Source organism: Marmota flaviventris, chromosome 13 (assembly GCF_047511675.1).
Source record: "Marmota flaviventris isolate mMarFla1 chromosome 13, mMarFla1.hap1, whole genome shotgun sequence".
Lineage (NCBI taxonomy): Eukaryota > Metazoa > Chordata > Mammalia > Rodentia > Sciuridae > Marmota > Marmota flaviventris.
In genome coordinates, this window is record NC_092510.1 from 820,613 (window position 1) to 833,774 (window position 13,162).

The 13,162-nt window shown below is 45.4% G+C and overlaps 1 pseudogene; it reads right to left on the reverse strand.

The window, feature by feature from the left end:
• The window catches only part of LOC139701579 (tyrosyl-DNA phosphodiesterase 2-like), a 44,796-nt pseudogene extending 35,538 nt beyond the window's left edge, over positions 1-9,258 (reverse strand).
• Positions 9,259-13,162: the final 3,904 nt, after the last annotated feature.

The window sequence follows — 13,162 nt, forward strand, 5'->3', positions numbered from 1 at the left end:
CCAGATACCCTTCAATAGATGAATGGATAAAAAAATGTGGCATTTATACACCATGGAGTGTTACGTAGCACTAAAAAATGATGAAATCATGGAATTTGCAGGGAAATGGATGGCACTAGAGCAGATTATGCTTAGTGAAGCTAGCCAATCCCTAAAAAACAAATACCAAATGTCTTCTTTGATATAATGAGAGCAACTAAGAACAGAGCAGGGAGGAAGAGCAGGAAGAAAAGATTAACATTAAACAGATACATGAGATGGGAGGGAAAGGGAGAGAAAAGGGAAATTGCATGGTAATGGAGGGAGACCCTCATTGCTATACAAAATTACATATAAGAGGTTGTGAGGGGAATGGGAAAATAAACAAGGAGAGAAATGAATTACAGTAGATGGGGTAGAGAGAGAAGATGGGAGGGGAGGGGTGGGGGGATAGTAGAGGATAGGAAAGGTAGCAGAATACAACAGTTACTAATAGGGCATTATGTAAAAATGTGGATGTGTAACCGATGTGATTCTGCAATCTGTATTTGGGGTAAAATTGGGAGTTCATAACCAACTTGAATCTAATGTATGAAATATAATATGTCAAGAGCTTTGTAATGTTTTGAACAACCAATAAAAAAATAAAATGGGAACCAAGATTTCACAAGAATTACAAAAATTAAAAAATGAGAAAAATGTTGATTGGGTGTATTCCTTGAGAAATGAAATTCAGATTATTATAATAAGTTTACTTGATCTTATGTTAAAGAAAACACAGGTTTAATAATTTGCATGTTCTAATATGCAGAACAAAGAATTTATAGCATGCAGGTCATCTGTGACTCTTCTTCAATTTTATATTGTCACATAATATTGAATTTTTAACTTCACATTTGAAATTGCCAATATGATCATTGAAAGGGTCAATTCAGCAGAAATATTCAAGGGCTTCCGCAGTCCCCAGCAGCTTCACTGTGCCTGGCAGTATAAGCTGCTCTCTTATAAAGCAGTGCTCTCCTTGGTCTTTTCCTCTCCACTTGTTAACTGTCAATGACTCTCCCTTGAGGAGTGACTGTAGACCCTTGCTGCATTCTTGTTGCCAAGCACCCTCCTGGCATGTGTCAATCCTCCAGGATCACAAGACTTGCAATTTCACTTTGCAATAAAGATGCACTGCATGCATATTTTGTTTGAAGCTGCCAGTAAGCAGAGCCAGCACAACCAAGATGGCGGAGATGTCAGAGTAGTGGGTGGGATAGATGCTGCTGTTGTCCAAGGACAATGGCTAAGTGAGGACAGACATTCTTCCTTCCTTCCATCCTCACCCCCCGACTCCATCCTCCCTTCCTTCTTTCCTTTCTTCATTTTTCTTTAAAAGAAAATTCTTGGAATGGTGGTATAAGGATGTATAAGAATTTTTTTATTATAATGGAAGCCATGTTCCTTTTTTTGTGTGCACCAAATGTGGGAGCATATGCAGAGACTTGAGAAATTACATGTAGTTTTTACTTCAATGATGCCAGGACATATATAACAGATGACAGCAATTGGTATTGAGTTGTTAGCAGGGATTTTTTTTTTAGAGCATTGTAGTAATTTCTAGTAGTTTCATTCATCCTGACAATGTCATAAATGCATGGGATTTGATTTCAGCTCATGGTCTCCCTTCCCCCATTCTCCTTTCTCCACTCTATAGATGTTTCTCATCTATTTATTTATATTGAGTTGTTCTCTCTACTTACATATAAAGTTGAAATTTCCTGTGGTGTACTTGTATATGCACATACATGGTTTTTCAGAATTCACTCCCTTGTCCTGCCCTTGACCACCCCTACTCCCTCTTGGTCTATTTCTACTCCACTGACCTTCCATGGACACTCTCCTCCCTCTTTCCTTTATTTCACTCTAGTTTCCATATGTGAGAGAAAACATTTGACCTTTGATTCTCTGAGACTGGGCTCATTTTCCTTAGCACAGTGTTCTCCACTTCCATGATTTCATTTTTCCTTATGGCTGAGTACAACTCCATTGTGGGGCTAGAACACATTTTCTTAATTCATATATCTATGACAGGCATCTGGGTTGATTCCATGACTTGGTTGTTGTGATTTGTGCTGCTGTAAACGTTGTTGTACCCACATCATTGTAGTATGTTGATTTTAGTGTTTTTTTTTTTTTTTTTTTTTTTTTTTTGGATAAATACCAGGGAATGGGATAGCTGGGCCCCATGGTGATTCCATTCCTAATTTTTGAGGAATCTCCATCCTGCTTCCCAGAGTGATTGTGCTAATTTGCAGCTCCACCAGCAATGTGGAAACGTGCCCTTTCCCCAAAATTCTTCCGAGCATTTATAATTCTTTGTGGTCTTGATAATTACCATGCAGATGGAAGGAGATAAAATCTTGATGCAGTTTTGGTTTTCGTTCCTCTGATTGCTAGGGCGGGTGAGCATTTTGTCATATATTTATTGTCATTTGTTTTTCTTCTTTTGGAAAGTGTCTGTTTAGTTCTTTTGCCCATTTATTGACTTGGTTATTTGTTTTCTGGAGGTAAGTTTTTTGAGTTTTTATGTGTTCTGGGTATTGATCTCCCTCACAGGAGCAGCTGGCCAGGGTCTTCTGCCATTCCATAGGTGCTCTCTTCACACTCTTAGTCATGTCATTCGCTGTGCAGAAACTTTTAATTTGATGTTACCTCACTCACTGATTCTTGTTTTATTTCTTGGGGTGTAGGGTTTTTTTGAGGAAGCTGGTGCTGCATCTGTATGTTGGAGTATTGACTGTATGTTTTCTTTGAGAAGTTGCAAGGTTTCTGTTCTGATTCCTAAGGTTTGGATCCATTTAGACTTGATTTTTGTGAAGGGTGAGAGACAGGGGTCCAGTTTCCTTCTTCTACATATACATATCCAGTTTTCCCAGCACAATTTGTTAGAAAGACTATCTTTTATCCAACATAAATTTTTGGAAACTTTGTCAAGTATCCAATGGCTGTAAGTGTGCGGGTCTATTTCTGTGTCTTCTAGTCTATTCTATTTGTCTTCATGTCTGTTTTTATGCCAAACCATGCTGTTTTTGTAACTACAGTTCTGGAGTATGGTTTGAAATCCTCTACATCATTGTGATGCCTCCTATGTCACTCTTTGTACTTAGTATCACTTAGACTATTCTGTGTATCTTATTCTTTCAAATGAATTTTAGGGCTGTTTTGTCAAATTCTGTGGAAAAAAAATGACATTTTAATAAGGATAACATTGAATCTGTATATTACTATACTGGTAGTATGGCCATTTTGACAGTACTAATTCTGCCAATACAAGAACATGGGAGGTCTTTTCCATTTTCTAGGGTCTTCTTCAATTTATTTGTTCAGTGTTGCATGATTTTAATTGTAAAATCTTTCACCTTCTTAGTTACATTAGTACTCAAGTATTTTATTTTTTTGAGGTCATTGTGAATAGGATGGTTTTCTTGATATCTATCTTGGCTGAATCAGTGTTGGAGTCTGGGCTTTAATTGCTCCAAGCAAATATAACCTAAATTGAGGGAAAATTTGGACCAAGGACTGTGATTAGGAAAAAAAAAAATAACTTGTGTTAAAGAAAGGTGCAAAATGTCAATAGTTTGGCATCGGGCTTATACTTTTGATACACAGCACTCCACTTTAATTATAACTTCAATCTTCTTTGAGGAGCTTCTCTTTGATAACCCTTCATGGATGATTAAAATGGGATTAACTTTGCCCTTGGTGCAGGAATAAAAAATGTATACTCAATAGGATTCATCTCATAAAATTTTGGCTCCAGAATTTTTGTTGTGGGGAAGAGAGTTATGCTTTCTTTCTTTATGGATGTCGGTATAAGATCTGGAGCTGTGGCAGCCACACTGTTACCATGAGAAGCCTCAGGTGTAAATTTAATAGGATCAGCTGCCTGAAAGAAATGGGGGCATCAATTAAACCTCAGTAGTGAGCTGCACTGGAAATGGCTCTATGAATAGAACTTGAGCAGTCATGAAGCAGAGTTGGTGTTTGTGTGTGTGTGTGTGTGTGTGTGTGTGTGTGTGTTTACAATTGCAACCACTATAAAATTTCTGAGAATTTTCAGATATGCACTGAGGTCTTATGGGTCCAAAGGTTTCAGAGTTTGATGTTCTCTAGAGCAAAATATTTTATGAAAGAAGTGGATTTGCCATGCCAAAGTGAGGAGTTTTCCCTGCCTTGGGGTGTGGGAAGAATTTTCTGCCAAGAAACAGGAGGTGGATAAGGAAATCATATCTGGACAGCAGGTGGTTGGGGTGCTTCTGGGGTTTTAGAACAGTTCCCAGGGACCTCAGAGGAGGTGGTTGGGATGTTGCTGGGGTCCTAGAGCAGTTCCCAGGGAACCTCAGGGGAGGTGATTGGGGTGCTACTTGGGTCCTAGAGCTATTACAAGGAACCTTAGGGGAGGTGGTTGGGATGCTGCTGGGGTCTTAGAACAGCTCCCAGGGACTTCATAGAGGTGGTTGGGTGCTGACTGGTGTCCTAGAGCAGTTCCCATGGAACCTCATCAGGTGGGATCAAGTGCTGAGTTTGTCCTCTCTGGGGAGTATCTGGAGGTTCATGTTGAGAAAGTATCAGTAATTAACATGGATCAGTTTCTAATACTCCGTGCAGGGCACATGTGTGCCTCATTTAACATTCACCATGGCAAGGAGGGTGAGTGTCATCACCTACTATTCATGTACATGGATGCCAAGTCCCAGCAGCTCAGCTACACTGCCCAGGTCTCACTGGGAGTCAGCTGAACCCCAACCTGCTCCCAGTGCCTCTGTGATCCTCTCTGGCTCAACTGCCTCCTTCATCCTGCATGACTCCTGCTGTTCTGGGGGCTGGTGGATGGCATGTTTAGGGCTTCTTAAGCCTGCACGGCAAACTCATACCATTCATTCCTCCTCACCTGCCATGTTGTATTATTTGCATAGTTGTTGTCCCCTAGATATTCTTGGCACCTCCTCTGTGCATCATATGTATAATAACATGCATGCCAGGACCTGCCCTCTACCTGTTCTCTACTTGCACCACACCTGCCCTGCCCACATCTGCCCTCTTCCTTCTCTGCACCTGCATCCCACAACACCATCGTAGGACTTAATGAAACAGCCCTGCACAAGTGTCCTTCAGCTGCCACACCAATGACCAAGGAGGTGGTGGTTAGAGCAGTGGGGATCTGTGCTCTGGGCATGGGGTGCCCAAGCTCACAGTGCAGATGCTGTGGGGTGGAGAAGGTGCTCCAGCCTCTGCTCTTCATCTTTTCCATGACTCTGTGTCTTTTCCTGTTTTGTCTCATAAAGACACAACTCCCTGGACTCAGCACCCACACTAAAACAACAAGCCTCCTCTCGAGATCCTTAAGGAACTCCAGGGGTGGAGGACCCCCCTCTACATAAAGCCACATCATGGGTGCTGGGTGGATGTGGGGTTGGGGAGCTCTCCAGACACCACTGCATTTTCCTCTCAGCACTTTCCATTACAGTCTTAGCTACTGGCAGAGCCAGGCCCTGGGCCTGGCCCCTGTGTGGCCAGCCATGCCCTGCCTCCCAGGGGCAGTGTCTGAGCTTTGGCCTGCCCTGCAGTAGGTGTACCTTCTGATCATGTTGCTTGGCTCCCCAGGCTTCTCATCTGGGAGGCCAGATAATGAGTCCTGGTGCTGTGCTGGAGGGGTCAGCATGGTGCAGGCAAGGCCTGAGGCAGTCTGTGCAGAGCCCACTGGTTTGGCCATGGGCCCCATGGATTTTGGTCCTGGAAGCTACACAGACCCATGAGAGCCCCACGGGCCTTCAGCTGCTGCTGTCCTGTTCACACCAGACACAGTGTTCTCACGTGTGACCTAGGTTGGTCATGGTGCCTTTGCATTTGGATCATGAGTGCTTTTCCCAGGGGTCATGGGGCCTTGATCTAGTGGATGCACTGACCTCACTCTCCTGCCTGTTGGCTACCAGTAGAGATGGTGGCATCTGCTCTCCAAATATGAGCCATCTTTACTTCTGCTGGATGAAGTGGACAGTTTTCTCCTTGGCCACCCACATAAGAGCCTGTCCAGTGACACCTTAGCAGCGTAATCACATGGAAAATGGGAGCAGAAAGCATGCCTGCCACCCAGTGGGATGAGGGTGCCATGGATCTATGAGAGTCTTCAGGCTGAGTGGCCTGTAGTAGAAGGCCAGATGCATGTTGTCATTGGTTACTAAGTCATTTTTCTAGTCTTAAATTGGTCCTGGGAATGTGTGTCCATGGTCTTGGCCTGTAGCCCATGCCATCTGAGACTCACAGTCCAACCTGAGCTCTGTGCCTTCTCATTTCCTTGGGCTTTGTGCATAGCACTTGATCCCAAGAAGTTCTTAGCTGTCAGGGGATGTTGGAAACAGTGAGTGGGAGAAGGTGCTTGGCAGCCTTGAGCATCACTGAGTCCTGGTCACAGGCTTCCTTAGTGATCCCTACCCATGGCACATAGGGACCACTGTACTCACCCACTGGAAAGTTTGGAGTTCTTGCCACCTGTGCACATTATTAAAAAAGCCAACAGGATACAGAAAGAGGGACAGAAGAGTCAGGGCAAGATTTGTGAGGGTCTCCAGTGGATGCCATCTCTCCTGGCTGAGGTTTTTCAGGAAATGCCAGGAACAAGAGATGGCAGCCAAGCAGCTGGTAGTCTGGGGACAGACTTGTCAGAGAGAGAGGGGGATGCAGAAGAGGGGCATAAGGAAGAGGGAGGCAGGAAAGGAGGGCAGTTGGGGAGGGATCCATGTCAGGAAGGGGAGAGCAACAGGAGTGGAGGGCAGCAGGACAGGGAGCAGCTGGAGGGGACAACACCGCATTTCCTTTTCTTTTAGTTATAGAGGCACACCTGAGTCCCCAGTCCCACTGCAGGGTTCCCTGGGCAGGCAGCAGCAAGAGCTTCATACCATCCCCACGTTCCATCCTTCAATGCCTCAAATTCTGCTACAAGAGCATTGCTCGCTTGGGCCATACAGAGGTTAGTTTCAGCCACATGGAATTATGGTGGGTCATTTACGTGTCCCCACCCCAAACTTTTTTTCTTTTTTAAAAGATTGAGTTAGAATTCATGTAACATAAAATTAACGACTTTAAAGCCATCAATTCAGTGGCACTTAGCACATCACCCAAAAAAGATAGTTTGTACCCACTAGCTAAACAGTACCTCACCATTCCCCTGCTGTTCCTAGACCCTGGAGACCACTGATCTGCATTTCTGTCTCTATGGTTCACTTTCTGTATGAATCATACCACTCAATATGTTCACTTTCCCACACTTCATAGAATAGTTTTTTGATGGGCACTGTTGGAGCATGCATCTTTCTTCAGCCATTTAAACAGCTCAGTAATACTCCAAGGTCATGAATGAACCATGCTTTAGTTTTTCCTCAACAGTCGATGGACATTTGAGTTCTTGCCCCCTGTGCACATTATAAACAGCACTGGCCAGGTGGTGATGCACAGCTTTAATCCGGGTGGCTTGGGAGGCTGGGGATGAGGATTACAAGCTCAAAGCCAGCCTTAGCAACTTAGGAAGTCCCCAAGCAATTTAGCAACCCCTGTCTCTAAACAAAATTTAAGAAGGGCTGGGGATGTGGCTCAGTGACTAAGTGCCCCTACATTCAATCACTGGTACCATAACAAAACAAATCAAAAACCCCAAACAAACAAAAAAAAGTGCTGTTGTGCACATGTTTGTATGTGTATTTTACTGAGTTCCTGTTTTCAATTCTTTGGACTCTAAGCCTAGGAGTGGGATTGCTGGGTCCTGTAGTCATTTTATAAGAAACTAATTGTTATACATACTAGGGGATCTCTTGCATCCATAAGTATGCAAACATGATTTGGTCCAGTTCATTCCCCACTCCCTCCTCCCTGCTGCCACTCCCTCCTCTTCTGGTTTTTCATCTATTTTCATGAGACCTTCCCCAGATTTTTTTTTCCTTTTTGCTTTCTAGTTTCCTAACGAGGGAAGGCATATGTGGGTCCTACAGTAGTTCTAGGTTAACGTTTTGAGAAATTGGCAAACCGTTTCCATAGCAGCTGTGCCTTTTATATCCCCACCAACAACATGTGAGGATCTGATCTCTCCAGGACCTTGCCACCTCCTTTATGTCATATTTTAACCAGTGAGTGAGTGTGGAGTGGTGGCTCACTGTGGTCTTGATTTGCATTTCCCAATGACTGACGATGCTGAGCATCTTCTCATGCACCTGTTGGTCATCTGTATGTCTTCTTTGTAGAATTATGCAGTCAAGACCTTTGCCTATTTTTTCATTGCATAATTTGTCTTTTTGTTATTGATTTGAAAGAACTCTTTGCATATTCTGGATATTAGCTCTTATCAGATGATCTGTAGATCATTCCTCCCATGTCACTGTCTACTATATCTTCACTTTTGCTCATCTTGTTTCAACCAGCAGCACCTTGGACCGTATGTGGTCTGATGATTAATCTTGAGGGGATCTTGGCTCCCTAGGTCTCAGCAGTGCTGAACATGAACTCCCTATGCCTGTCTTTGCTCTCTGACTCCTGCACATGGGCCTCATCTGCCCTTGCATTCCTTTTGTGTGTTCATAGGAAAGACTGCAAGAGCTTTGCTGAGCATTCCCCATCACTGAGTGCTCAGTGCAGTGGCCTCCTAGGTCCCTGATGTGGCAGCGCCTGGCCTTCCCCATCCCATGGTGACTGTTTCCCACTTGCAGGTGAGGGGCAGAGTCCATCTACTTCCCCACATGCCTATCACACCCAATGAATCCCAGTGGCAGGAAGTGACCTGTCCAAACTCAGACTAAACTGAAAATTAATGGAAATGGTCAACGCTTTGGGCTCCGATTTTCAGGCACTCGTAAAAATAACAGGACACTTTGTTTTCAGAGGAAAGCCACTCACAGTGTTCTTCTTGTCTCCTGGGGAGAGGACAGTATGCCCACACTCCCCCTTATAGGGTCGTGTTGGCCTGCAGAGTTGTCCTGGGATGCTTTCTTATACATTTTGTTTCCTACCTCTCAGAATTAAGGTGGCAGCAGGTGTGAAGATCGCAGCCTTGAGAACCAGCAATAGAGACCAGTGGGAAGTGGACCACAGCAGCACCCAGATGATGGCCACTTTGGCCTGCATGGGCCACCAGACACCCAGGGCAGGTGAATGGCCCAAGGCCCAAGGCAGTTGAGAGACTGGGTACTGTGTGGGAACCGAGGGCTGGAGGTGGCGTCTAGACCGATGCAGCTCCACTGAGGGGGTCATTGTTCCTTTCCACTTAAATAGTCATTTTTCTGATGTCACACCTGGGGACTGGTGCATATCTTTGGTCTTAATCTAGGTTCCTGGCACTGCTGGGGGGCAGCCTCTCTTCTCCAGCTGGGGCTCAAACCACAGGTATGTGGGCTGTGCTCAGCTCTGCTGCAGAGAGAGGCCCTCACTGATGATGTTGCATCGGGACAACTTGTGGGTGACCAGATCCCTTGCCTGAAGTCTTGGCCCCTGCCCTGTCCCATGTATGGGGCAAGCATCTTCAGTGGTTATTCAGGTTAATTACTGTGGCAGCTATGCAGCCACAATCATGGCTCAGGCCTCACCCCGAGTGAGGCACCAGCTCCTTATCTGAGTACATGAGCCCCTCAGGCAAGTGCTCTGTCATGCTGCATTGTCATAGTCTTTTCTCTTTCCTTTCTTCTCTATTAGATTCTTTGAGGACCACAAACACAGGATCTTTGGTGGGTGTGTGAGTGGTGGGGACAGCCTGTTCCCTGAAGTGGCATGGTGTGGCTGCCTCTTCCTGGTGACCCTGACAGCATCAGCTGGTGTTTCCCTCTGCCTGCTCTTTCAGGGGAAAGAGGGCCTCAGATAAGTGCTGGTCAGAAGCCTGTTAGGAACCACTGTCTGGGTGATCTGGACACCTCTCCCTTCAAACTCATTCTAGCAGCCTCAGGTGACCACAATGTCTCTGGAAATATATGTCTATCTGCTGCTCACCCCCAAATGCTGGGCACCCCAAATCTAGAGCATCCCCAAATCCTGAACATACCCAAATACTGAGCACCCCAAGTCTTGATCACATCAAATTCCTGAGTTGTTAATATTAGCTCAGGGCATTCAGCTGCAAGTAATAGATCATCTGCCTGCCGATGGCTGCTACAAAAGAATTTTGTCATCTCACATCCCAAGCAATTCAAAGCTGGTTGGTCTTGTTATTGGTGACACAGTGGTACCACATGTCTGCTCAGTGTTTCTGTCCTTCTACTCCAATCCAGCCAGAGAACTGACCACCATCCTGTACCTCATCTCCTCATGGTCACAAGATGGCTGCAGCTCTTTCAGGCATTGAAAACTTACCCAGAAATATTCAGGGGTTGAAAAGGAGTGGGACTTGTCCTAAGTGTCTTCTTCTATAATCAGTCTCCAGGGGAGTCTTCCCTTAAGAGCTCATCAGTAAGCTGTGGGATCTCTGCCTTTGCCCAAGAAGCAGGTGCTCTTGGGAAGTACCTGTTGGATAGTATTTTGGGATTTGTAGTGGGAAATGGTCTCTGCCATCAGGGAATGAAGAGGGGAGAGTGGCATATAGTACTCTTCAGAGTTGGTGTCTGTCAAGGGCTGTGGCTTTATTCTGTTTTGCACAGTGTGTGATGAAGCTTCTCATTACTGTGACCAGGATACATGACCCCTACAGCTCTGAGTAAAGAAGGTTTACTTTGTCTGACCATTTCAGAGTCTTTAGTTCATGGTTGACCAAATAGATTGCTCTGTGCCTGAGGTGAGGCAGAACATCATGGCTGGAGGGTGTGGTGGGGAGAGCTGCTCAGTCCCAGGCCTTGGGAGTGGAGAAGACAGGAGCTGGGGATGAGAGGAACCTTGTCAGGCCACATCCCCAGTGATGACCTTCCTCCAACAGGGTCCCACTCCCAATAATCCATTCCCATCTTCAATCCATCTGGTGCATTATTCCAACAAGGAGGTCAGCACCTGGGGATGGAGTCATTTCCTATGATCCCCACTGTTTTCGCTGTTGACCAGTGACGAGTCCTTGCTTCCCCAATGTTGAGGAATAACTCCAGAGAAGCATGCTGAGGCAAGGTCAGAGTGGAAAATTAGAAGTTTATTAAAAAAAAAAAACAGCAGAAAAGACTTCTCCCAGAGGAAGAAGGGGACCCAAGAGGTGGAATCCATTGAAGGGTGAATGTGTTCCCCTTTTTATAGTTTTTGGTGGGAAGGGTTGGGACACAGGTGGGCCAAAGAAGTAATCTGGGCATTTCTGAGTAAAGTTTGATGTTCATTAACATTTCTTTGGGATGGAGGTATCTTCAAATCTGTTGGGGGAAGTTTCCTGGGCTTCATTAACTTTCTTTGGGATGGGCTGTCTTCAAATCTGTTGCAGGCTGTTTTCTGGGCTTCATTAACATTCCAAGAGTTGCTCAGCTTTTCCAGAAATTCATTCTCAACATGGCCTCCATTTTATATTTCACTTGATATTAGACCCGATTTACCTAACTACACTGACTACCTAATTTTAAATCTGGCTTCACCACCTCTGGACATTTCTGCACTGGGGACTAAGCCTTTAGGTGCATGAGACTTTGGGGGACTTTCCAGACCCAAGCCATAACAAACAGCACTGCTGTGTGTATTCCTGGTAGAAAAGTTCCTCTCGGGTGCTTGGTTTATTAGGTGGTTTTGTCCATTTGGTCCTGTAACAATGAAGGTCTTCAGGCAGGTTGAGTTTTTGATGGACGGGCACCAGGAGCATTGGATTAGGGCTCCAACCTTCTACTCAGAGCCTGTCCCCATGTTCCCATGGTTGTACACCTCTCAAGTGCTCTCCATTCTTGAGGAGGATGGTGGACACTGACTACATCTGCATCCATCTGTTGATGTGGTCACTCTGTTAGAAGCTTTTCTTCCCAGACAGGCCCAGCAGAGGTCCTGGTCATCCATGGCCCTGGGGATATAACTATGATCATGTGATCCCCTAAGCAACTGCCATAGCCATCCCTGAAGTCAGGGGTTCCCATCAACCTCAGCTGAAGGCCTGGATGGAAGGTGGGAGGGGATCTGGAGGCCATGGACTCTGATGGGGATTTGAGTGAGAGTGAGCCAGACAGTCACCACAGTGTCAGGGGTCCTGATACCCCCAGAGCATGCTGTGGGTGCCATCTGTCTCTGCATCCCGGGACACTGGGTAGGGGATGGTGTCCAGGTTCCATGCAGAAGGAATTTTGTTGAAATATTTGGTCAAATGGTAATGTTTCAAATGCAGAGAACCACACAAATTCTTGGAGGTGGTTGTCACTGTTGTCTTCTGAGAGCAGAGTTTGAAGTTCTTAGAAGTGACTGAGAAAGAGATGTGTGATTGACAGCTCCTAGCCCCACCCTTCTCCCCAGGGCTGAAGAAGGGCAGGGATTGTGGCTATGGTGTGATATTTTATGCTCATCTAGTATCCCTCTAGAATCCATTCCATAATATAAATAAATAACTGCTTATTTTTATGCCTTCGGTTGCATTGTGATATCAAATGAGGTGTGAAGCACAGGCCCGTGGAGGGAACTTTCTGCTAACAGGAATGTGTGAATATATCTCAGCACATCATCCAGCAGGAAGCTGTGATCTCTGAGTTGTGACAACCTTGAGTGGAACTGAGTTTTTAATAGAACATAATGTACAAACTGCCTGAAATTCTGTGATAAGAATTACACGTGTTGTGTCGGGTGCCCTGATGCACACAGCTAGGAGGGCAGTGCAGGTCTTAATTTAAAATATTGTAATGACTACTAATCCTGAGGGAATGTCAGTAACAAAGATGAAGCCAGAAGATAAAGGGTTGTGTTGCCAAAAGACAAAAGATTAGAAAAAGAAGCAAATTGGAAAGGTTCAGTACAGATAAGCTGAAGCCAAGGGAACAAGACAGAGGACATGGCTCTCTGCATAGAAGCAACGTGCCTTTGGCCAGTGGGGGCAAGTGTTTCCCTGCCTTTACTGGCTGTTGGACCTAGACCTCAGGAGGTGAGCCACCAGGACCCATAGTTCAAAGCCCTCCTCTTCTGAGCACTGTGGTTGGGGCAGAGGGAGGCTCTGTTCACAGGGAAGAGGAGAAGCAAAGACAAGGCTTTCTGCAGAGGACAGGCCCTCTCCATGCGGTTGCCATGGTCCAACGTG